This window comes from Triturus cristatus, chromosome 4_2 (assembly GCF_964204655.1).
Source record: "Triturus cristatus chromosome 4_2, aTriCri1.1, whole genome shotgun sequence".
Classification (NCBI taxonomy): Eukaryota; Metazoa; Chordata; class Amphibia; order Caudata; family Salamandridae; genus Triturus; species Triturus cristatus.
The window spans coordinates 188,557,025-188,583,970 of NC_140586.1; the positions used below are offsets into that span (position 1 = coordinate 188,557,025).

A 26,946-nucleotide genomic window follows, 5' to 3' on the forward strand; every position below is an offset into this window, starting at 1 on the left:
TACCTTAATTAAACATGGGAGTATAGTCCCAACTCACAATGACCGTATACTTAAAACCAGAACCATACCCAAAGTCAACAGTCACTGGGTTCCCAAACAAGATTTTCAAAATACCCCATGAACTCACAGGTGTATAGACCTACATCCCTGTGTTACCAAGTGAAAAAATTAGAAATGGAAAAAGTGCAGGGAACAAGGTAGCACCTCACGTGCACAACACCAGAGCGAGCTTGCTGGTTAAATATCACCAGTTATGCCCATGTTTATATTTTACATTTTAGCAACCTATGATGATAAACAAACAGGTGTCCAGAAAAATAGTGAACTTGGTGAAAATATGTGAAACCATCACACACTTCAACCTCGCTTTATTTAAAATTGAGATAGACCCACTGCAACCATTCTTTATTCACAGCTCATGGGTATATTCAAATTAAAAACATACTGCATGATAGCCGACCAATTAGAGTTTCTCCTTTATCCAGTAAGTTGCGGATGTAGTCTGTTGCGGCGAGGAGGGCGGTTTCCGTACTGTGGTTTTTTCTGAAGCCGTATTGGGAGGAGTCAAGCATGTTGTGGTCTTCGATGAGTGTGGCAAGTTGGCTGTTGATGGCTTTCTCGAGGACTTTAGCTTGGAACGGGAGCAGGGAGATGGGTTTGTAGTTGTTAAGGTCGGTGGGGGTCGGCCGAGGGTTTCTTCAGGAGGGGGTTGGTCTCAGCCGGTTTCCAGTCGTCCGGGAACGTGGCGGTTGCCAGGGTGCCGTTGATGGTGTGGCAGAGCATGGGTGCGATGGTGTCGGCGGCTCTGTTGAAAATGTGGTGGGGGCAGGGGTCCGTTGGGGCCCCGGAGTGGATGGACTTCATCGTCTTCAGTGTGTCTTCGGTGGTGAGGACTGTCCAGTTGTCGATCGCTGGTGCCAGGGTGTCGGGGTGGTTGGTGAGGGTTCAGTGTGTTGGTTGTCTTCGTCGAAGTGGTCGTAGATGCTCTTGATTTTGTGGTGGAAAAAGGTGCGGAGTTTGTCGCAGAGGTCTTGTGAGGGAGGGATGTCAGTGGACTCGCTGGTGGGTTGGGCGAACTCCTTGATGAGTTCTTTGCTGCTGTGTGCATGAGTAGAGATTCTGTCTTAAATTTTCGAGGCGGCGGCAAGTGCGTTTGGACTCTCGAAGTTCGGTGGTGAACCATCTAACTTTCTTGGCGTGGGTGTTCTAGTTTTTCTTGAGGGGGGCTATGGTGTTGGCACGATCAGAGATCCATCTGTGCAGGGTTCGGGCTGCAGGTGTTGGGGTCGTCGTTTTCCGCAATGGTTGGGGTAGAGTTGCTGTGTGATGAGGTTAGCTGGTCATCGGCGATTCTAGTCCAGTTTCTTCGTGGGAGCAGGTGCTGGTGTCTGTGGGTGTTCTGAAGGTGAAGTGGACGCATCAATGGTCAGTCCATGGGAGTTCGGTGGTGTGGCTAAAGGTGATGGGAGTTTCCTGTTGTGAAGAGGGGGGTCGAGGGTGTGTCCTGCTGAGTGCGTGGGTTTGGTCACGATCTGGCAGAGTCCAATGTTGTGGAGGTTGTCCAGGAGGGATGTGGTGCTGGGGTCCAGTTGGTTGTCGAGCTGGAAGTTGAGGTCTCCCAGTAGGGTGTAGTTGGTGGACGCGATGGCATGCGGGGAGATGATGTCCGTGATGGAATTGGCGAAAAGTCCGCGGGATCCAGGGGGTCGGTAGATGAGGGTTCCTCGGAGGGTGGAGGTAGGGCTGGCAAGTATCTTGAAGTGAAGGTGTTCCATCAGGTCTGTGGGCTCGTCAGGGAGTGTGCTCGGGCGGAGGGTGGATTTGAGGACGATGGCTACTCCTCCTCCCGGGCGGGTGGAGCGGTCCTTCCTGGAGATCTTGTATCCTTGGGGAATGGCGATGGAGATATCCAGTCCCGAGGTGGTGTTGGTCGAGGTTTCGGTAACGAATGCTACGTCCGGGGTGGTGCGGTCGAGGAGGTACCAGATTTCGGTGGCGTGTTTGTGGAGGGATCGGACATTGAGGAGGATGCATTGCAAGGTCTTCGGTTCTGTTGTGTTCTTGCGGGCGGGTGTGCGCTGGGTCCGTGGTCTTGGCGGTGCTGCAGGTGTGCCGGCAGCGGTGACAGCTGCAGGGTCCGTGGGTGTCGGCTGGTGATGCTAGCTTGCAGTTGTTGTTGCGACCTGGGTTGAGAGCGTGGAGTGCCGCTGGGTCGTAGCGTTGGCGGTGCAGAGATCCAGGGTTCCGGTCGCAGTCGGGTCGCGGACGGGCGACGGCGGTGTGGCCGGGAGGACTGGACAGCTGGGAGTGGGGAGGGGAGCTGCATTGGGCCGGTCGCACTGGTCCTGCTGGGGGTAGAGGCCGCGGGGACAGCAGCAGTGGGGAAAAAAGGGCTGAAAAAGGAAAAAAGAGAGAAAAGTGCAAATAAGGCAGCAAAAGTGCAAGAAAGAGTGGAGGAAAGACACAGAAGGCGAGTGAAAGGGGGAGATGGAGATGAGGGTAAAAAACGAGTGAAAAACTGAGGAAAGGCACAGAAGGAGAGTGAAGGGGGAGCTTGAAATGAGGGGAAAACAACAGAAAACGGAGGAAAGACCCAGAAGGCGAGTGAAGGGGGGAGATAGAAGTGAGGGGAGAAAATGAGTGAAAAAGTAGAGAAAAAGCGGAGCGAGAGAATGGAGACAGAGGTCCACTGGACCACAAGGGATGAGGCGCAGGTGAAACCTGCGGGAGGAGGGACTCGAACACCAACACTGGAGAGTGCAGGGGCTCGGGGGAAGGCCTCACTTAATGGTGGAGCTGCGAGGGAGGGAGAGCAATTTCACTGACAATGCGACAGTGGTGGAAAGTTGGTTAGACTGTGGACATTCAGTAGCCATTCCACTGCCTGCCGCCGATCTCTGGTGAGCAAGGGTAAGAGGAGAACCACGCTTGGCAACAGTACAGCTAAAGCCTGATTTTTCAACAGCTGTGATGTCAGAGCAGTAAATAACCAACTGGTTCAAAAATTCTGTTTGTGCTAAAGGTTTCAATATGAAACAAGCATTGGCATAGCTAATCGGTATCACCTTTGGGATCTTAAAGTGTTTAGCCATGCAACAGTTGATGTTGTTGCACCAAGGATATTGTGCTGCATAACTAAATACTTATAAGGTCCCAAGAGTGAGACCTATTGGCTATGCCAATGCTAGTTTGCTTCCCACCAGCGTAGCTGAATTTTTCTTTTTCGCGTGCTCGTTCTTCAGGTAGTCTTTGATGTGGTTTACTCTCTTTAAGAAACTGCTGCAACATATCCTTTTTCGTGGAACTTTTCACCTTCAGTGTGCGTTGTTATCCACTTTGAGGAAACTTACTGGTCTGTTTTGTGACCGGTTTTGATATAATGCTGCAGAGCTCTGTGCCCATTCCAACTTATCCTGCCAACGCCTTGCCAACAAACGGTGCAAAAACAGGTGTGAAAAAGTATACAAAAAAAGTCACTTTCCTGCAGCGTAGACCAAGTGAGGATGGAGGCAGGAAGGGTGGACCCCCAACAAGGTACAGGGAGTCCGAGGAGGAGTGTGAGGCGAAGGTAGGGTGACCAGGCGTCCCCGTTTTGCCAGGACGGTCCCAGTTTTTAACCAGCTGTCCCAGCAAATTTCAAGAAATATAGCTCATGTCCCGTTTTTAAACAGGGTCGACTGAAAACGGTGAGAGGTGTTTTTTATGTTTTACAAAGCAGGGATAGTTAGCAGTTGTTTCAAGAAAGCAATTTAATTACCAGGCAAGCTACTGGGTTTAAAAATTGCTTTTTATGTATGTCCTTACTGCCTGTTCTGTAATTCTCTGCTGAGGAGCGCTCTCATCGCTTGAAGTAAAATTGTAGTCCTTCTATTGTTGTGAAATGTCCCGGTTTTTGGCTTTAAAATTCTGGTAACCCTAGGCGAAGGCGCAGCGTTAAAAACATCAGCTCGGCTCCATACCTGTCCGAACACGGAAAGGAAACCCCCCCGAGGTTTGGAATGTCCCCCCCGCCCTCCATCCACATTACCCTGCGAGGTGACATGGGCACGCTTGCAGCGCTGTAAGGACGGCTGGCACGAGCAGCACCCGCACTCAGAACACCTGAAGCTACGGAGTGACGTCATCAGAGAACGTTCTCATCTCATAACAAGAGTTATATCCGGGTAGGGGCAGGCAGGGGCTCTGAGGACACGCTCTTTTAACGAGAAGTATTCTGGCAGCGAGGTGCAGGCGGGGGGGGGAAAGATTACTTACGCACCGAGGGACCGGTGGGGCTGTGGAGAGATGTTATGGGAAGGGACGGAATAGGGTGTGTAGAGATGCTCGAGTCGGGAACGTGTCACTGATGCGAATTTAGAAACACGGGTGCGACAAAAGTGAGCTGTGAGCAGCGCTATGGGTGGAGCGAGTCTCAGACACGGGAATTATTCAAACCGGGACTTATCTTTACCGCGAAAGCATTGATCAGTTTCTTCTGCATGCAACGCATGACTGACTCTTCGATAGAGCATACTGTGAACTGTTCCCCTCTAGGTGTTTGTGTGAGTGCAAGGTGCGAGTGGGTGTCATGACGGGCACAATTGAGAGCTCTGGAGATAAGGTTATAAGATAGTACAAATTTCTCACAGGGCCTGTCATTTGGTCAAAGAGGTGTTCAGACTCTTTGTGCCTCCAATCCTCGGCCTCTCTGCAGAAAGCACAGAAAGATAGTCACAGGTTTGTCAACTGTGATTACCAATATATGTGAAGGAGGCGCACAGCTGTTAAGACATTGACAGCACCAAAAGGAAAAGAAATGGCTACATTTACAGGTGAGGAGAAAGAGTGTGTGAGTGTGTGCGAGAGAGTGTGTGTGTGTGCGAGTGTGTGTGTGTGTGTGCGCGTGTGCGTGTGTGTGCGCGTGTGTGCGCGTGCGCGCGTGCGCGTGCGCGTGTGTGCGTGTGCGAGAGAGAGAGAAAGGTCACAGAAGGGCAGAGTGAGAAGTCACTTATGAAAGGGAACGATGTGACGTGTCAGATATGTAGAGGGAGGATTTCAGAAGCAGGGACCAACTGAGTGAGAAATTGCAAAGCAACGTGAAGAAGAGAACTGGAAGTAATGTGAAGTGAAAAACGGGAGTGAATGCGACACTGAAGAACACTGGACCTTCCACAGAATTTAGTCATGTTTCATTTCCGGTATCTGACTTTCAGAAATGAAATAGTTGCAATTCAAATTATTCACAACAAAAGATCTGCTGTCACTCATTTATCTCATACTGTTAAGAAACACTGACAAAAGCCAATAGGTTCGGCTTGTTCAAGCCATATAGTCATTGTTGTGTGATATTTCTCAATTGCAATTACAAACAAGCATTTGCAATGCAATAGGTCTCGCATTATTAAAGTTTGAGCTATTGGTGTTGCATTATTTAGCAATGCCAATAGCTCAAACTTTAATAATGCGAGACCTATTGCATTGCAAATGCTTGTTCCTCGTAGTTGTGGCAGCAATCCGGCCCTATTGGTATCTTCTTCATTCTAACCGTCCAAGAGTCCTTCTATTTTTCTGCAGGTTTTAACGTGAAGTTATTGTCCTGCAATTCAAGATACATTCAATTATTCATTAATTTGTGAGTTTTATATAGCGCGAACGTATTCAGCAATACAAGCATTCATGCATGTTAAAATGATCACGGTCAAAGAACTGTTCAGCTGAAAAGACTTCAGTTCGAGCTTTCTCTTCCTAGTTCAGGAATTCAGATTTTGCTCTGCTTCTTTTTTCTGTCTCTGGTAATCTGAAGCCTCTTGATATTTCCAGCAGATGTTAGGGTAAATTAAAGGCTCACTTTCTGCACCGTATGGAAATACTATGTTATGGTAGCATGGACTGTATTTGTTACTTTTGTTTTGCCCAGTGACGATAAATGCACCGGAGAACTCTACGTTCAGTAGGACACCCACACAGTCTGGCCAGGAGAGGGTGAACAAAACCTCCAGAGAAAAAGAGACCACAGAAAGGTTTATAGAGACCTGCAGTAAGTGCAGAGATGGTCAGTAAGTACAAGGTTGATGACTTGATCTGGACTACAGGTAGACGAGCCAACAAATTAGCATAGAGAGACGAGCCTAGTGCCTGGCTTGGCTCTAAAATACTGTGCACGAGCCGAGCAATGACAATATTTGGAGGCAAGTCAAAAATATGGTAAACGTCCTTTAGGAATTTAAAAAATGTGTATTTTTTTTGTTTTTTAACTTGCGGAAAATGTTCACTCTATTACATCAGAGTGCATCATTTCATATAGAGATATTTATTAAAAGTGATATGTTTTAAGCATGAGTTTCACCATGCTCTACAGTAGCGTGCCTTTTTTACAGCATGGATGAAAATAATGTACGAACCTATGACCAAGACATGCCCATTGCGTCATTTTGTAGTTTGTGCCAAGGTGAGCTCTTATGTTCTTTTTATTTACCAATACAAAATATATTAGTAAATAATAATTTGCCCAACGTGCTTTTTGATGTAGCGCTAATGTGCTTTTTAAAAATAAAAAATAAAAACTGGAAAGTGGGTTGGAGTGGAGAGCGAGCATGGGACAAGGCAAAAAGGAGGCAGGAGGGTGGGAGAGAAGGATGTGTGTAAGTAAGACTAGGACACGTGAGAGACAATAATGGGGACGCACATGGACAACTGAGGATGGGGAAAGCACACGAAAAGCGAACGTTGATAGGTAAGCACAAGTACGATAGAGGGCATGCGGGAATGGGGAAAGACAGACAAAAAAGGGCAGGCGGGTGATGATGGGGAAGCACATGGACAACGCAGGGGGGCAGGGTAGCAAGAAAGGTAACGGTAGGTGAGTGAGAGGGAATAAGCAAGAATGGCAGCTGGGGGATGGAGAGCAAGGCGAGAAACACACGGGTGCGCAGAGGAGCACAAAGTACATGAAGAAGACAGCTGAAAAACACATACGCTCTCATAGAGAGCTTAACCATCATGCGTGGTGTTCTGTGCTCGGATTTTGTCGACTCATTGTTAAGCCGAAATGTAATTCTCCGGGGATAATGGACAGATTGCCAGAATGTTTACGATTCTACAGAGTGTCTTCCATTCGAAATATAGAACGTACCTGCAGGTACGTCACACGCAGTGTGCTACTTCTTGCCAATAATATATTTAAAAAAAATAAACTTACTGTACACAAATCACTCTGCCACAGCAGTACGTCTGTATTCGCGATATCACCCTACAATAGTTAACCAGTTGTATGCTACAGTCTGTCACAGGGCTTTCTCTGCGCCAGTGCTCCAACCCTGTTGGCTGAATCTGGAGTGAAGGTATCACCGCCGCCGGCCCGATTCGGCGCGAAAACCGGAAGTCAGGCAGCGTCATGCCTGTCGTGGGGCGGGACTTCCGCCTTCCGCGGGAAGCCCGCGCGCACGGAGTGGCTGTCCGAGAGGAGAAGTGGTGACGCGGGGCTCCCATGCTTGAGGGAGAGCCCCGCGGTGGCGGCAGAAGTAATGAGAAGCCCTGGGTCAGAAGTGGCAGCAGAGGCCGCCGATGCAAGTGCGGGGCTCCCATGAGTGAGGGAAGCCCCGCGTGTTCCAGGTCATGTGAGGCGGAGATTAGACCAGGGGAGTCCTGAGACGGAGCCTGTAGCAGCCACAAAAGAGCCCGGTGAGTGGGGCTCAGTTGTAACGTGGGGGCTGGTGTGTGTGTTTGTTGTTCAGTGATCGAGTACGCGTGCACTGGCTGGGGGTGGCTGTTTGGTGGCGCAGTTACTGCATGCAGCTGGCTTGCGTGGACGTAAGGGGGACTGGAGATGTGCACACGTGCGAGTTGGTGTACGTGCGCGTACACCAACTCAAATCCGCCAAAGCCTGCGCGTGCCCATCTCCTGTCCCACTTCCGAGGCAAGTCAGCAACAATAGATCTCGCTGGCGATAGCAGCGCTTCGCGCTGCGTTCGCCAGGCGAGACCTAAAAACTCAGATGCCCACACATAATGGTTGGGCGATACGTTGTGTGGAGCCCGGGTTTCTAGTTCACATGTTTGAAACCACATTCTTAGTTACATAGGCTACGCTTCCAGAAAGGATTCCCTGTTACGCTTCATTAGCCACACTGTATTTAGTCAGACCCAACCACACCTTTTTCATCCAACTCAAAGCACGGCTATGCAGCGATACCCACCTGAATCACTTTCTCCAGGAGAACGTACAGCTACGTGCCATGCCACCACAGATGTCCGGACACTACAGAAAGGGAGGCAAGAGATGCTATGAGCATTAAATGTAACAAAAACTCTTCAAAGAACAGGAGGTGAAACCCAGGCACATATCACAAATATCTGAAACCTACCATAGTGGCAGACAGTGCATCGTAACCACAGTTGGCATGCAACAGGCAAAGCGTGTGCTCCACAGACATAGGCAAGTGGCAATACATTTCAACAAGTGCAACACGTCATAAGCAAGAGTACCAAGGACAGGCAGAGCCCCATAGGTAAACTTGGCTGGTACCATGGGCACAGAGGAAAAGCTAAATCACGAAAAGTACCCCACAATTATTGAGATAACGACTATAATCCTGGTTACGAGTGGGAAGATGGTCACTGAAGCATCTTAGTTGTTACCCACCGGGTTGTGGGAAAGGAAAAAAAAAATCCTTTTATTTGAATTACCCTCATACACCCTAGAGGTGTCATGCTTCATCATCGGGTCACCCAGACTCCTAAAGGTCAGGGTGGGCTCAACCGTATTTCAGGGAGCTCTTCGAAGATTTGGCCAGGGGGTATTTAAATATTAAAAATCCTCAGGCAGTTCCCGGTTTCCCTTTATTCTTGGAACCGACTGGGATATTATAATTCTACAAGCATATATATAGGGTCAGTTGGGATATTTATGGTCCTATGACCCTAGTGCCGACATATTTCAGCCCACTCTGTGGCCCAAATAGGAGTCCCAGGCTTTCTTCAGGGCAAAAAGTAAAGAAGTTCCCTCCCTGGATGAAACAGTAAGTAACTACTAAGCTACTATTACTTTATCGAAAAAAAGGGCAGATAGCTGCTCCTTTGAAAGAAAAGAAAAAAAAAAATAGAAAATCAGACAAACTTATGTTAAGTTTATAAGTGGCGAAAAGGTTTTGGAAAAACCTTCCCCCCCCCCTTCTTCCCTTACTCTTTTTTTTTCCTTACACATGGAGAAGAAGGAGAATATCCTCATAAACTTAAGATAAGTAATAAAGGGAAACGGGGAACTGCCTGAGGATTTTTAATATTTAAAGCCCACCTGGCCAAATCTTCAAAGAGCTCCCTGTAATACGGTTGAGCCCACCCTGACCTTTAGGAATCAGGGTGACCCGATAATGAAGCATGACACCACTAGGGTGTGTGAGGGTAATTAAAATAAAAGGAATTTTTTTCCTTTCCCACAACCCGGTGGGTAACAACTAGGATGCTTCAATGACCATCTTCCCACTCGTAACCAGGGTTATAGTCATTATCTCAATAATTGTGGGGTACTTTTCGTGATTTAGAGTTTACCTCGGGAGGGTGTACTCCCACCGAAGATTTCTTCTCTGTCCTTGTGTCATAGGAGGAGTTTTCTTCTAGTGTCGTAGGTTTTGTTTAAACACAGAGGAAGAGCACCACATAACGCGTAGCCCATACCATGAACACTCGTCCTGCGACATCTGTAGTGCACCGTGATCCCAGACAGGACACTACAGGCACACATAGAGGGCCCCAGGGGTATACAGAAAGCATCAAAGGCAGTGTACCAGAGGACACAAAGTGCACAACAGAGAGGGTGCCAGGTTATAAGGGCTTGTGAGATTTGGGCCCTACCACCAATTTATGATAAGTGCCCAAGAGGTGGGCCAGGATATTTCAAACTGTTTAGAGGGTGAACGTGCATGAGACTCATGTACTGCCCGATACATTCTCTCAAAAAGACAATATTTGACAGAGTGATCAGCATTTTCAAAGGGAACGGAGACAGGGTTTCACAGACATGCTAGACTACAATTTAAAGTCATCTCTAATTTCTCCTGCCTTTTGCACTCAAGCATTATATATAACATTCAAGGAACAATTAATTTACTGATTGAAAAACAGCTCTTTTTAATGCACAAAACAAGAGTAAATCTTGTTTTAAAATTTCAATTTGATTAATTCATAAGGTTAACTGCTAAATACGTGGAAAATGGGCATGTGATTACAATTGATCTTTTCTTCACCTTTCCATTTGGGATAATACCCAGTTAATTTTTTATAGTGCTCAAACAGTCACGAGGCCTCTTTAGGGAACCAATAACAAAACATGATCATAAACCTCTTAAACCCGTGCAAGTGGTTTATATATGAAAATATGCACTGTAAATCGTATAGTTACATGTATAAATAATACACATTGCTAAGTTTTTACATCACCTATGACTGTAATAAAGAACACTATAAGATTTTGACAGCCCTTATGATGAAGTGACACTGATGCACAGTGCATGTGCTAATCCCGCCCCTGTATTGTACAAGGAGATGCTTTTGGGGTTCAAGGGATGGCAAGCGTGGGCGTGCAGCACTGGCACCATACAAAATGAAGGGTTAAGTTGCCCATTTATTGGGTGTGAGTCAGGTAATTTCAGTCTTTTCCATGGACCATTATGCTTGTGAGTAAGGTCATCCTGCAGGGCACGCTTGTCATATCCGCCCCCCCCCCCCCCTTCCATGGCACTGCTCTAATGGAGTGGGCCCGTCAATAATTTAGTAAACCTGCCTCCTATGGCACCAAGGACACCAAACCTACACTGTGGGCTCTAGGCACAAACAGGTGACCACAGACAAGAGAGGGAGAGCAACACACACATCTGACCACAAGCAGCATACTACGGACACGCGGAGAGCACCACAGTCATGACACAGAACACGAAGGAAAACATAAAATTACACTCAACCACAGACAGCCTGTGAGTGATGAAATATCATACATTGCTAAAATATACTGAGCCCCCTCCTGCAATCTACTTCCGTTTGAATCTCTAAATCACAGAAGGGAAACCACCACGCGAAGGTGAGGCTCTTTTCTGATCCATCACCGTTTCCAGGCCAAAGCTGGCACCACTTCTCATTGATTACACAAATCATCTATGACCAGCAATGTCATACAAGATGCATGACTGATATAAAAGAATTAGCATGAACCCAAGAAACCATCAAAAATTTTGTCACAGAAGTTTAAATAGTAGAGCTACTCAAAAACGGCACAGACTGGAACGAGAGATGAAACTATAGGAGACTCTTCTGTTGGTAGGTTTGGATGAGTTTAAGAATACCACGTTCTACATAATACCAGTTTTGTTCATTTACTTCCGGTACATATGTCCTCTCTATTGCTAGACGATCACCTCTCTGGGCCCGATTCACAAAGATATTCCTCTGACTTATTCTGGGTTTCCCCTGTAATGCAAGAGTAAACCAGGAATACTACTAGAGTAAGCCATTGCAAATTCAGGTTTGGGTCAACTGTCTGGCCCTGGCTAGGCAATAAAAAGATTATGGCACAAGGGGAACCCGGGAAGCAGGGCCCATGTGGAAGGCAACCAAGGTTGCTCACCATTTCTCGCAGTTGGTGTACTCATCCCGCTGGCCTCCTGAAGTTCTGGAAGGTCATGGATGAGCAGCCTGTATTCTTCAGTAGTCCGCGCAAGCCAGGAGGTGTTGTGCCCACAAGCCCCAGTCCATGTGAAGAATGCAGTTTTTTGGGTAATTTCCATAAGTGGGGTCTTGATTTGCAGTACTATTGAGGTCAGACAGGAGATTGTGCAGTTGAAGGGGAAGACATCTCGTTGTTCAACTACTGAAACTGCCACAGCTATTGCTTTTGGGGGGGCTTAAGACTTTGTTATGGTCTAGTTGTATAGGTTGATGTAGGCTTGTCATGGCCCGCTCCAAGGTGACATTGGGGCTTTGTACTCTAGCTGGAGATGTGCTAAAATGCTCACCACTATTGTCCTGCATATCTTGCATGGTGCAGTCTATGTGGTTTGGCTGCATCGCTATTGCGTCCTACGTCACGTTGATATCTCTTTGAGCTGGAGTGAAGGGACTCTAGGAAGGGCCTAGAGGTAATAATACAAGATGAGAATCCCGATGAGGACAACTAGGACAGAACCCAGGAGGGTGACTAAAGCTGGGGAGCAGGGAAGTTGGTTGCACTAGGACATGCCACGCAGTAGCATGGTAGGAGTAAATGGGTGGTTAAAAGGCACAGAAACCAGGACCCACACCCACCTAAAGTTGGTACCTCAGCGATGTCACGGACAACCGAAAGAACCCACTGGCAGCTCATCTGAATATCGTTGGATAGTCAGCAGCTGGTAGTTGAGAAGCCGGGTGAAGTATGTGGATGCTATTCCTGTGAGGCTCAGAAGGGCTCATCTTGTTTTCTTACAATGGCCAGACAACAGCTGAGTAAAGCAAGCAAAATTCTCAGTCACCACAGATTACCTGCTGTCTTTGGGTTTTAAGCTTCAATGGGCGGTCTCATGCAGCATGATACGTGGCGGAACTGATGAGCAACTAGAAACCAAACTATATTTCCTTGTGTCATTCAGTTATTTTGTATTGCCTGGTCTACAGGCTCTCATTTTTTAGGGCATTGATGGGTGCGTTTGTTTAGGTGAATACAGTTTTACTGCTTTTTAGAATAATCTTTTTTGTTAATGTAATTTGAGAAAGAGTAGCGGTTACATTCAGAAAAAATATATTTGCAGGTCCTCTAGTGGTGTGCAGTTGTAAATAGAAAGCAAGGATGTTGCCTACAGAGAGAGAGAGAGAGCAGGAGGGAATCTTGTTCCAAAGAAAAACAAATAACAAATCAAAGTGCACTTAAAAACCCACCTTCCCAACAACTCCAGTTTCATATCCACCCCCTATGCTCAGCCTGTCACAATTCTGTTCTTTAATGCTTGTTCTGTGGGTCTCTGTCTTATCAAACTCCTGCAGAAATTTTACCCATCAACTGCATTTGGTCCTGTCACAACTATTCTTATGACCAAGGCTCACAATTGTGCTTTTCTGCCATTAAGTGATTTGTGTATACCGCATGGATAGGACCTTTTTTAGTGCCCCTTGGGGGGTTGAATGCCCTTCTCTCTGAAGCAGAAGATGGGCGGCTTCCTCTTTATTTGAGCTATACTACAGAAGCCTGCGGCGGTACCCACATCTACCTGTCTGACCTACATAAGTAACAACTACAGAAGTACATCATACTTATTTAAAAAAGGTGGAAACAGCACCACAATTCTCAATTCAAAACCACATTGTTCGGGTGTGCATTCCTTGGGCAGTGGACAGGAGTGCTGCACTGGGTACAAGGTCCAAGAAGCTAGTGCATGTCTTTTGGGAGACCAGCTGCAGGCGGCCAGACAGACCGATGCATCTACAATGACTTGACACTTGTCTCTCTTAAAATAGACCTGTCTACCAATCTACCCAGTTCACCGCCCAGGTGCTCCACACCAAGAGGGGCGAGTCACAAAAGCATGTATGAGGATGGGAAGCAGTACTACAGGGGAACTCTTTTACATACTCGTTCATGCCTTCGGAAATCAGCCTCAAAAGATTCAAATGCAAGTTTAAGACAGCTCTTATCCCTTGCAGCGATATCACTAGTCACTGAAAAAATCTCCAGGTGTCCCAAGGAGGCATACGTAACCTTAATGCACCTGAGCCAGGGAATATGGAGGCCCCTGTCACAAGCAAGACAGTCCTTTATTATGTTCCTGTTCAGGGAAGCCTCTGGGTTATGCCAGATGGAAAGCCATAACATCAGAGGGACCAGATTGATGGCATCGGCAACATATTGTAAAGCCAAGTTTCTCATAAATGGAGTAAGTAGGCGACCCTGGCAACACCCCAAGAATGTGTCTGCACACTTTATTTTCCTCGTCTTGCAGTTGCTTGACAGCCTTATATCCTCATTGGCAAGAACTGGTACACACTTCCTTTTATAAATCTCAACAAGAGCCACTACGGTCTTGGAGCCAATATTCGAGGCCAGGCTGAACAAAAACAACCACCAAATTACAAAACTTAGAACATATCTGCTGTAGACACGTCCCCCAAGTCCCTCGGGAATCAAAAGTTACCGCCCAAGTAAGGGGAAAAAAAAATTATACTGATGGGCATTCCCTAATGAGCAAACAGCATAATTTCGGATTCCTAAGGCCACAGGACATAATGAAAGTCTTGGCAAGATACGTATGAAGACCCAGAGGAATCATGAAATTAACGAAAGAGTCCAACAGTGACTGAAGACCATTCAATGTACGTGACATCAAGACCGCATCATCTGCATATAAAAGAACTGGGACATGCAATCCGCGCACAATTAGCATGTCCCTACTCCCATCCACCAGGGCCGCACCCAGGCCATTGACGAACAAAAGATAAAAGTTTATGGGCAAGAATGCAACTCTGCCTGACCCCTCGAACCAGGAAAAATCTCTTGGTGTACTTGCCGTTCAGCCCATATCTAACCGCGGCACAAAGATCAAAATGCAGGGCTTGTAAAAAAAGACACCAGGCCAGGGTGCAGACCCAAAGATAAAAGCACCTCCCACAATTTGGATCTGACTACACTATCGAGGGCGGAAGCCAAATCCATAAAAGCCAAATAAAAAGGCCCCTCTTTTGCCACAGTATATTAATTAAAATATATAAATTAAGGCACTGCTCTTGGGTGCCCAGACCATGTCTGAAACCATATTGAACATTGATGACGATATAGTTGTCGGAGGTCCATGACATCAACATATTGACAACAACCCTGCCAACAATTTTCACCACCGAGACTGGAAGAGATGTGGGCCTATAATAGCAAGGAGAAGCCCTATTCCCTTTTTGAAAGACAGGAACAATAATAGCCGAGCGCCACAATTTGGGCAGGCCAGTATTGGAGGCCAAATTAGCATACATTCTTAAAATCAGGCCCACATATGCACCTCCAACTTATACAGATCCACGGGTTCCCTATATTTTTATGTGGGATGGGTTATTCCGGAAGTGCATCACTCATCCTGCCAGTGGTACTGGAGTCCACCCACTGGTAGGTCAACTCAACGCTCTTATAATAAGGCCACTTAACACCACTCCCAGACAATGCCATTGTAGATTAGTCAGCCCTAGCTGAACATACAAGTCTTCTGACTGGGGCTAGAATGAATCATTCTGGCTGCGATCGATACCCTACATTGAACATGGAATACTATTAAATTGTAATAATTAGTTACCAAAGCAACGAGGTGGTGTCGGTTGGGTAACCATGCCTAAAGCTAGCAGCTTCTTGGCACACACTGACTCCCTCATCCACACAGGTGTTTATTACATCTCCTCCCTGCTTGTGCAGACTGCACCTTGGGGTCACTATATGTAGGTTTATTGCACACTGGATAACATGAAAATCTGCTGTGGAGCCGGCCCTCTTTTGCCTACAGTGGTCTTCTCTGCTGTACAGTGGAGATTAGTTTCATGAAGCGATTAACGCACAGAACAGACCTAACACTCAGTATTACTCAGTTTTTTTTCTCGAGGCATATTATTTTTTAGGCAGCTCACAATGTAAAAAGGTACAAGGCTTACTTCACCAGCTGCTACTCTTGGGCTACCACTACAAAGAGAACCCCCCCCCCCCTCCCAATGTCCACAGAATTAGCTCGGTTCCTGAATGGAGACAGCTGCAGCAGTATGGGAACATAGAGGTTAGCCACAGCGGTAGTCACACTTAACTGGTATTTATAGAACAATGAAAACCCTATAGAGCACTAGGGAATTGGGGTATCATTAATATTCCAAAACACAGTGGTCCCTATGATAAGAGTATTATTATGAGATAAGAAGTAATATATTGAAACAAGTTTTAACACAAATTATAACATATATAGAGACAAACAAAATCTACATCGAATTTCAGTGAGGTGAGAAAACTGATTTGTGCTCAAGCAATCATGATACTTGTATATAAAGCATAGGTATGTATGTCTCGTAAGTCAGAAGTACAAATATGGCATGTCACAAATTAATTAAGAAAGATGTGCATATTGTGCACACCAATTGATAATTCCATATGTTGCGATGAAGAACAAAGAAAAAGATCTGTGTGCTGCACCTTTAGGTTGCTTCCTAGCACAAGCTATATGAGAGAAAATGCCAAGTCCCAGCGGGCAGCTTGGATAAGGCGTGCACAACTATCAAACAATATATCAACAATTTGACAGTATTTCACAAAACTATTATTGCACAATACATTACATTTATTTCAACCAGTGATTAACATTTTTCGTATGTGCGCTTTTCTTCAATGAGCAGAAATCAAATTCAATTATGCAAACAATTTATATACAAATAATAAAGATCCATGAATCTTGAAAACCACATTCAATATGTATGCCCAGCGCATTTCGGGACCCTAGTTCCATCGTCTGGGGCAAATCTGCAATGAAAACAAAATAGAAAAAGCTGATGTACGTACATGGTCGAAAAACGTGTGCAAACGTATGCTTTAAAGTGTCCTGTATTCATTCATGTATTCCAAGCTAATTTAGATGTGTAGCTGTGTATCCTTGTGGGGTGTAAAATGCCAGGTTGAAATCATATAAAGCATTGTGTACATGTTCAAACACACCTCCAAGTGAAGACTATCTACACTGTGATACAATAGTTTCTCCCTTGCTCACCAACAAGAGTGTACGCAAAATTACATGCCATTACCGCAACAAGGTTGACTCATGATCGTTAACCCTCCGTGCTAAGCCAAAACAAATTTGCAACATAAAAATCGCATGCCAATAGCCCCAAAATCCACAAATGGCTGGCAATACTTACTGCAGACACACAAATGTTTGCCTGCTAGACGTTACAATGAGTCTATCTAATGTGATGGAAATGAAAGGAGCCCGGGATCAACAACATTGACAGGCAGGACAGTCTACGGAATATAAAGGAGATTCAAACATGACCACACCTAGAAACGACACGTTCCTGGAGAAGTTAACAAGTTCCTAAGTCCAGACCGCGAACTATGCTGCACGAAAATGGCGTAGAGTGAGTTTTAGTCCCACTGCTTCGGAAAACGAAGTATGGAGACCCCATCCTAATGAGTTCTTACCCATTTGATCTTAATGTGTTAGAACTCAACGACGAAGTTCGAGTCGCATGATGGCGTGTGGATTGGAGCGGGATATAATGGTTCAAATAATTCCAGTCTGAAAAAACTGAAGTGCTACGGTTTGGGTAGGCCTCTCCCCCGGTATAGCCTAAAAACGAGTAACCATGGACGCCATCTTGGAATCTGTTCGAGCCAACGAAATTGCCCTAGGAAACTAAGTTCACAATGAAGATAACACTGTGAGTGACATATACACCACATATCCGTATTAGGATGTATACTAGTATTGAGTACAAAGTACACTCTTCATTTTATTTCAAATGACAGAACTGGAATAATCATAGGCATCTAACTGCAAGTCAAATGTAACGCTAGACGCCGATATAAAACACATTTATATACAGCTGATAAACTCTCAAAAAGTGGTGAGCTACATTTACGACTCATGGATAATCCTCTGAGTAGAACATAGAGTCCTGAACATGCTAAACCTCACACCGAAGTATATCAGTCTCAGCTTATAATCTAACTCAAACAATACCAATCAACTATGAATATTGGAGGACTACCAACTGCATGAAATGTTTGTGTGTTAATCGGTATGTTCTAAGTAAAGATATCTGCGTAAATTGCATTAAAACGTTACAGAAATGAATGTTTTGGAAGTAAAAAAAAACTTCAAATCGAGAGACACTGTGTGATCCCGATGAGTTTGACAAATAGTGTGTGGCAACATTTAATATGAATGGAAACTGGGGGTTTATGTGATAAATTGTTTTAATGATGCGCTATATGATGGAAACGTCCCGTATCTGATTTGCCATCAGAGGAATGAAGATAGGAAATGTGGTCTTTTAGTATATTGACTGAACGTGCCATCAGGAATGTATTAGTAACAGGCACGGTGCATCAATGGCTATGCTCCTTTCTGGAGGGAAGATCCTTTCAGGTATTCGAGGAGAACATTGCGTCTAAACCTACCTCTTTACCGAGCGGAATCCCTCAGGGCTCATCGCTTAGCCAGACTCTTTAATGTATATATGGCCCCTCTGGCAGCCATTGTAGCCCCCTCTGGAATTCGCATGGTGACCTATGCCGATGATACGCAATTGGTGGTAGCGTTAAACCAAGCAGATCAAAAAAACAATGGCCTCTATTCTGGTCTTGAGGACGTCTCGAACTGGATGGATGCGTCTCATCTCAAGCTTAATGGTGGGAAAACTGAGCTCATGATATTGGGCAACCCCCTTAGCTTTAAATCCAGTTCCATGTGGCCAGCCTGTATGGGTCCTTCCCCGGTCCAAAGTCAGAAATCAAGAGCCTGGGCATCTGGTTGGACCAGGATTTGAACTTTAGAGTGCAGGCTAGGAAGACGGCAGCCATTTGTTATGGCCTGCTTAGAATGGCCCGCAAAGTCCTGCCCCTCCTCCCCTTCCAAGCTAAAAAAGTACTGGTCCAATCACTTATACTTTCCAGACTGGACTATGGTAATGCCCTATACCTAGGTGCCCCCACTACAGTAGTTTCTAAACTTCAGTCTGTTCAAAATAGCACTGCCAGACTTTTGACCGGAGCTACCAATAGACAAATCGGCTAAACTGGCACTCCACTACCTTCATTGGCTCCCAGTGCAGGAATGTATTAGATTCAAGGCCCTGTGCCTAGTACAGAAATCCATGCAGGGGAACAGGCCTCCTATTAATTCAGCCATGATCCGTCCCTACAAGGCTAATAGGCAACTTCGGTCAGATGAGTTGCATCTGGCTGAGGTCCCTAGGATCAGGAAGGCCAGAAGTGGTGGACGGCTCTTCTCCTATGACGCCGTCAAACTTTGGAACTTCCTGCCACTACATCTTCACACGGTTCCCAATCATCTTGCTTTTCGTAAACAACTGAAGACCTTTCCGTTTCCTTAGTTCTTTCTGCCTCCCCCGTGTCAGTCCTAGCGCTGGGATACTCCCGGGTAGCCATGCGCTCTATAAATGTTTTTTCATTTAATTTATCATATGCCTATCATAAGAAACATCCTATCTCTAATATATCGTCAAGTCCTTTGGGATTCATTGTATCCAGTTTCCTGATCCAGAATATTTCAAGCTGTAGCAGTATTTTAGAATATTCTTTGCCAGGAATATTCTGCAATGTCTAAATGATTTGAAACTTCACCTGTGCGATAGAGTGTCTGTACTCAATCCAATGAGCAGCAAGATTAGAGTTAACATTGTTATTGCGAATTTTGCTTTTGTGTTGGTAGTCTGATCTTGATTTTCATATTGGATTTGATGGTGTAAATTAAGTTGCCGGAGTTGCAATCAGCTGAATGAGTCAAACTTATTTTTTCTCCTGTCAGCGGATGCACTAAGATGTTGCCAGTCATTACATTATTGCAGTGAACGCAGTTTCTAAAAACAGGGAGAATATCCTCAACACATGTAAAACAACATTGTCAGAACAAAAAGAGAGATTAAAGAACAGAGGAGACCCCATGCAACTGTTGGAGGAACGCGAACGCCGAGCACTATCCACTGAATGCGACTAACTACTGCAAAGTAAAACGAAAGAAACTACAAACAGGACTGTTTGAGTCTATATTTTCGACTAAATCCAACATTAAAAAAATTATTAATAACCGCTGGGCACTACTACAGCAAGAACCGAATTTTCACAGTCTCTTCGACCAGAAACCAATGTTTGCATACACTAGATCGCACAACTTAAAAGAAATTTTGTCCAAGAAGATTCCACCTATTGATCACAAAAAAGCAGGGACCAAAAGGTGTTTGAACTGCGTTCACTGCAATAATGTAACGACTGGCAACATCTAAGTGCATCCGTGGACAGGAGAGAAAATAATGACTTGTTCAGCAGATTGCAACTCCAGCAACTTAATTTACGCCATCAAATGCCCTTGTGGCTGTTGCATGTAAGGAAAACAGAAAGGTAAATCAAGATCAGACTAACAGAACACAAGAGCAAAATTTGCAATAACAATGTTAACTCTATTCTTGCTGCTCATTGGATTGAGTACAGACACTCTATCAAACAGATGAAGTTTCAAACCATTGAGACATTACAGAATAGTCCTGGCAAAGACAATTCTAAAATACTGCTCCAACACGAAATATTCTGGATCAGGAAACTTGATACAATGAATCCCAGATGGGATGTTTCTTATGATAGGGATATGATGGCACGTTCAGTAAATATACAAAAAGACCATATTTCCTAACCTCATTTCTCTGATGGTAAATCAGATACGGGACGTTTCCATCATTTAGCGCATCACTAAAACAAAGCATCACATAAACGCCAAGTTCCAATTCATATTCAATGTTACCGTACACTATTTGTCAAAGTCATCGTGATCACACACTATGTCTCTCGATTTGAAATGTGACTTCCAAAACATTAACTTCTGTAATGTTTAAGTGCCACTTACGCAGATATCTATTCTTAGAACATACTGAACAACACACAAACATTTCATGCAGTTGTTAGTCCTCCAATATTCATAGTTGATTGGTATTGTTCGATTTAGATTATAAGCGGAGTGATATACTTCGGGTGTGAGGTTTATCATGTTCAGGACTTTATGTTCTACTCAAATGATTAGCCATGAGTCGTAAATTGTAGCTCACCACTTTTTGGAAGTTTATCAGCTGCATATAAATGTGTTTATATCAGCGTTTATCGTTACATATGACATAGTTAGAGGCCTACGATTATTCCAGTACTGTCATTTGAAATAAAATGAAGACGGTACTATGTACTCTATACTAGTATACATCCTAATACGGACGTGTGGTGTGTATGTCACTCATAGTGTTATCTTCATAGTGAGGTCCGTTTCTTAGGGCAATTTCGTTAGCACAAACAGATTCCAATATGGCGCCCATCGTTACCTGTTTTTAGACTAGACTGGGGGAGAGGCATACCGACACCGCTGCACTTCCGTCTTTTCAGACCGGAATTATTTGAACCATTATACCCCGCTCCCAATCCACATTCCTTCGTGCGACTCGAACTTCTTCGTTGAGTTCTAACGCATTGAGACCGAATAGGTAAGAACTAATTAAGATGGGGTCTCCATACTTCAATTTACGGACCAATGGGACCAAAACTCACTCTCCGCCATTTTCTTGCAGCGCAGATCGTGGTCTAGGCTTAGGAACTAGTTGACTTCCCCAGGAACGTGTCGTCTCTAGGTATGGGCATGTTCAAATCTCCTTTAAATTCCGTAGAATGTCCTGCCTGCCAATGTTGTTGATCTCAGGCTCTTTTTAATCCATTCACATTAAATAAACTCATCGTAACGTCTAGCAGGCAAACATTTGTGTGTCTGCAGTAAGTATTGCCAACCTTTTGTGGATTTTGGTACTATTGGCATGCAGTTTTTATGTTGCATGTCTGCTTAGCACGGAGGGTTAATGATCATGGGTCAACCCTTGAGCGGTAATGGCATGGAATTTTGCGTACACTCTTGTTGATGAGCAAGGGAGAAACAAAGGTATCACGGTGTAGATAGTCTTAACTTGGAGGTGTGTTTGAACATGTACAAAATGCTTTATATCAATTTGACTTGCCATTTTACACCCCACATGGATACACAGCTACACATCTAAATTAGCTTGGAATACATGAATGAATACAGGGCACTTTAAAGCATAAGTTGGCACGCGCTTTTTTTCGACCATGTATGTACATCAGCTTTCTCTTTTTTGTTTTCATTACAGATTTGCCACTGACAAAGGGACTTGGGTCCTAAAATGCATTGAGCATACATTTTGAATGTGTTTTTCAAACTTTATGGATCTTTATAATTTGAATTTTTTGTATAGAGATGGTTTGCATAATTTAATTTGATTTCTGCTCATTGAAGAAAAGTGCATATAAGAAAATTATGTTAATCACTAGTTGAAATAAATGTGATGTGTTATACAATAATCGTTTTGTGAAATACTGTCAAATAGTTGATTTATTGTTTGATAGTTGGGCACGCCTTGTCCAAGGTGCCCACTAGGACTTGGCTTTTTCTCTCATCTCACAAATTAATAACCTAAGGGGGATCAGCATTATATGTCGATGGCATTTCGATCCATTATAAATGGAGGATCATCATCAGGATGTAAATCTGTTTAAACCCAAAATGTTACTAAGGGAACAGGGAAACAACCAAAAATATCAGGACATACATAAATTAAAACATAAAAATCAACAATAAAGCATGAAAAATAAACAACGTTTTGACACATAGAAGGCGCATACATGATTGCAGCATTACTACAACACCAGATCTCATAAGAAGAGGGACCCTCAGCATCACATCTTACACAAAAAGGGCTAAGCACCAACTACAACCCACAAGTACTTCGTATCATTCGATATCACATTTTGCAGGAACCCTCAACACCACATTGCACAAGGACAGGGACCATCAAGGCAACGGCTCACATGAAAAAGGGGCCTCAAAACCACATCTTACAAGCAGGGGCCCTGAACACCAGATCTACCAAGAGAAGGGGTCTTCAGTGCTATATCTCAAATAAACCAATGCACTCAGCACAAAATCTCACAAAAGGAGGTCTCGGAACTCCACATCGCACGAGAGCAGAGGCCCTCGGCTGTACATCACACAAGGGAGTATATATAGCCTAGAGGCTTGAGCTTCTGACTTTGGATCATTGGTATAACGTACTCAGGGTCTGTTGCAAGGTTCCCCACTGCCCTTGGGGCGGGTTTGTACTCCTAATAGAGCAGGTGCCCTCACAATACACCTTGCAGGTGAGGGAGGCCCTCAACAACAAAGCACACAATAGCACTCAATATCTGGAGTCATCGAGCATAAATAAGGATAACCACGCTTTACAGTGATCCAAAAACTCTCAACCCTTCCTTCAAATAAACTTGAGTTCTCAAACAATGAAACAAAAATACAGTCTAGCATGTTCCAAGTGTCAGTCGCTGCTTTTACGGTGAAACTTATAGCCCAAGGGTAGTGAAGCTGCCGATATAAGAGAGCACCTGGAAAGACAGCTAAAGACTGCTCTTAAAGTGACACCTGCAGGAGGGGGCTGGGAGTGCTGCTCAAGTAACAAAGCTTGTGGGGAGAGAGCAAGCAACAAGTACCGTGTCACTCCAGGGAGTAGCATGAAAATTAAAATACTACCCACTTTGAACCAAAGATCTGATGGCATCAAACAAGTGAAGCATGTGAGCCCAACCCTCCCTAGAAGAGTATCCTTTTCTCTTCCATCCAATCATCAATCCATTCATCCTTTTACCCTGCTATGCTCCCACTTGTATCCACTATTTCACCTCTGATTTCTGGCATCCGTTTAATCTTTCATCCATCATTCAATTTTTCCCCATTCCATCCACCGGCCATTCCATCCATTATCTATACATGCCCTCCAGCCATATATCCACCCATTGACTTATCTCTCCGTCAATCCATCCACACTGATTTCCCTTTACTCTCCAATCCTTACAGCTGTCCACCCACCTATCCATTCACAAATCCTGTCACCTACTTACCCATCTACCCACTCAACAACTAGACATCCATCCTTCCTTTAACAGTTCCTTCCCTTGAATATTTCTTCCTTCCCTTTCTATCTACCCAGCTTTCTTTCTTCCTTGCTACCGATTGCTCTCCAAATGGTGCTGGTACTCCTCTATAGCGTTATTAGCTATTGTCTGCCAAGTAGAGGAGAGAAGAATCCATAAAGACCATCATGCCCGATATATCGCTGTCACTTGGAAGAGAGGATTGGGGTGCTGCTAGCAAAGAGTGAAGTTCAGATCATACAATGAAATCTTCTGGAGGTTAGGGAGTACTGTCTAGCTACCACATCCCCTGGAAGGGCACGAAAAGTATTGCCCCTTCAGTGCCACCTGGGTGGCCTAATCCTGACTCTCGGTTTGTCACCAGGTGGTTTGCCTCTCTCTATCAAACAGTCTATGTGGAATGTTCCCTGCCAGTCTATCTCTGGATGGCTTGCTCATGTTTGTCTTTACCGGGTAGGTTGCAATTGTATGTCAGTCTGTTTGAATTTATCTTTTCTGTTGGTCGGTCCCTGGGTGGACCCCTCCTTCTACTCCACCAGACTTTCTTGGTTGCTTTGGTCGGTCGCCCTGTTCCTGGCTTGTATGCGCCTGCCATTCCGTCTCTGTGGAAATGGCAGGCTGCCCTTAAGCAAATTGCTCCTGCTTGGCTGTAGGTGAATAACTCCTGTATGTTCCTAGTTATGCCTGGGAGAAATTTTAATTACACCAGAGTAATTCTCCGTTACTCCTGGGATGCAAAAGTATCCAAAATTATGAGATTACACGGTGTGTTTAATTTTGGCAAAAATGCACAGGCAAAAGCACAGCGCAAGAAGCTGCTGGTGTTACTGTTTTGTTATAATTAGCTCTATTTTCTCAGCGCAAAATGCATCCTGTGGTCCTTTTTGGACTCAAAAGGTGCATTTTGTGCTGAGAAAATAGTGCTGAATGTAGGATTATACTCCTCGTGTATTTTTGCATTATCTTGTGTACATTTCGCAATAATGCAACAGCAAATTACACACGTTATGCTCACCCCTATTCCGAGTTCAACTGTCCCTGCCTGTCACTGGATAGACTGTTTTCTGTAAATTTGTCCCTGGCTAGATAGCTCAAATCTGTCTGTGTTGCTTCTATCATAGCTCTCATCTGTCTGCATTGCTTCTATCAGTCTTTAATGGTTCTTTAGGTTTGCCTTTCGCTCCAACAGTGGATTGCTCTCATCAATTTGTGTCTAATGGGACTATTGCGATCAGTCTCTGAGAAGATTCGTCCTGTCTGTTGTCAGCCCTGCCAAGTATAATGCATTAGGGGTTAAACTAACACAAATTAGGTCATTTTCCTGTATAAATGTCCAAATAATCACGCATGCTACATATGCTTTCCTTCTGCTCCAAAGATTGTTGACAGCACTACTAAAGTTCAACGCTAGGCCCTCTACAGTTAAATTATTCCAGAAGCTAACATGACTTTGTTAGCATTTAGTTGCTGCTCAAAGACCACAGAGAGGTGCCGTCATGGTTACGGGCTCCGGGCTCTAACTTTCTCTGCTTCAGCAAGGCCTGTGTCCGATGGAAGAGACACTTAAAGCTCATTGACTATCCTGCTGAACACAGTCTGTCTTAAGGGGTCTAATCCAGTGCAGACAGTGGACAGATATGTGCCATGCTCTAAAAACAGGGGGTAGAGAGGGGCTTCTAGTTAGGCTATTTTTAGTTCCTGCAAGCGGGTTTGAGGTTGAATTAACATTTTCTGTCTAGAAGCGAATTAAATATTATAATTTTTCCTACTAGATTTGGCACATTTTCTGATTAAATAGGATTTGTAGCCCTGCCTTGTAAAGAATTTATTAAACAGAATGCCATAGCTGCATGATGATCCTTGCTTTGTGATGATAAATAAATAAACCTGTAGAACTCCTAGTTGAAAACATAATCGGATAGATTTTGGCTTATTGGCATAGTTAGCTCTCAGCATTGATAACAGGCATTGCACAATTTTCTCTAGATATCTGTACCACTGAAACACATTAATATTCACAATGTATTAAATGGTGAGTATTATTGCTTTTCACCGATACGATCATTTACTCTTCCTTTTGCAGCCATCAAATGGAAACAACTGAGTCAACATGCATTTGAAAAAGTAACCAAATGCTTCATTATGATCCACGTGTTTCTGGCACTACTTAAACTAACTTAAGCATTCGGAGCTCTGCAGAATTATGCTGGCCATTTCCGAAATGTATCGCATTTTATGAGCAGATCTGCTTCGTTCCACTATCAATAAACTGTCACTCACATTGTCACACATAAGGCACTGAAATGTCATACATAAGCAGTCTTAATACTTGGCAGCTGTGCTTTGGGTGGAGATCTACTGTTTCTGAGTCCGACTGGTTGGACCTCTCTTGTTTTTGAGTCTGTCCATCCGTGAATTGTTTCTGTTTGTCACTCTAGCAATCAGCGAATCCTTCATGTCAGTCCGTGGTCATGCAAGCGTTTCTACTGCTCCTGTCAGTTTGTCCCTGACCGGACTGCTATAGCATTGATTCGTGCCACTGCCCTCTCCCCTATTTGCCCCCCTGCTCCTCACCTCCTCCCTGGCACCTCAGCCCTTATTTCGCCCCGGCGCTTCTCTCTCGGTCCAGAGTGGGAGGGGAGAAAAGCAAGAAACTTTCAACCGGAAGTAGACAACTACCCCGCCCCTCTGAATGACAGCATGTCCACTGACACTGAGGACGGACTGTTGCCGGTTTGGGAACGTCACTGGCAGTTGCCGTACACAGTAAGAGTTTGCACTGGGAAGCCGTGTAAATCTCAGGCACGTCCTACTGTAAAATCAGCCCTACTTCTTTTGTTCTTTTAAAATTTCCATTTATATTCTAAGAAGTTTTGGAGCAGGCAAATATTTTATTTCACATATACATTAGTGACATTTAAATACGTTTATTTTAACTGTATCTTTATTCTCAAAGGCTCTTTTGCTGTATTTCTGAGGCTACCCTGGACTTTTTTTTGTTGAGCTTATATGTATATAGGAATCGTCATCCATTTCAAAATGGCCGCTCTTTGTTTAACACGTCTTTCACCCTTCTTTATTTCAATGCCTTTGAGGTCAGCAGCCAATATGTAATGGGGATACTTTTCCTGATTATCCCCAGAGCAGTTGATCTGTCTTACATTGTCACCACATCTTTTAAAACAAGCATTTGCAATGCAATAGGTCTCTTGTGAGAGTTTAAGCTATAGACA

The 26,946-nt window shown here is 44.5% G+C and overlaps 1 protein-coding gene across 1 annotated transcript in view; it reads right to left on the minus strand.

Moving 5' to 3' along the window:
- The window catches only part of MRTFA (myocardin related transcription factor A), a 235,698-nt gene extending 209,325 nt beyond the window's left edge, over window positions 1-26,373 (minus strand). Inside the window, exons 1-2 of the mRNA XM_085601073.1 lie at window positions 26,288-26,373; window positions 8,175-8,236 (exon numbers count right to left, since the gene is read on the minus strand). The gene's annotated coding sequence lies outside the window, so the exon portion shown is untranslated. The remainder of the gene's footprint in view (window positions 1-8,174; window positions 8,237-26,287) is intronic.
- Window positions 26,374-26,946: the final 573 nt, after the last annotated feature.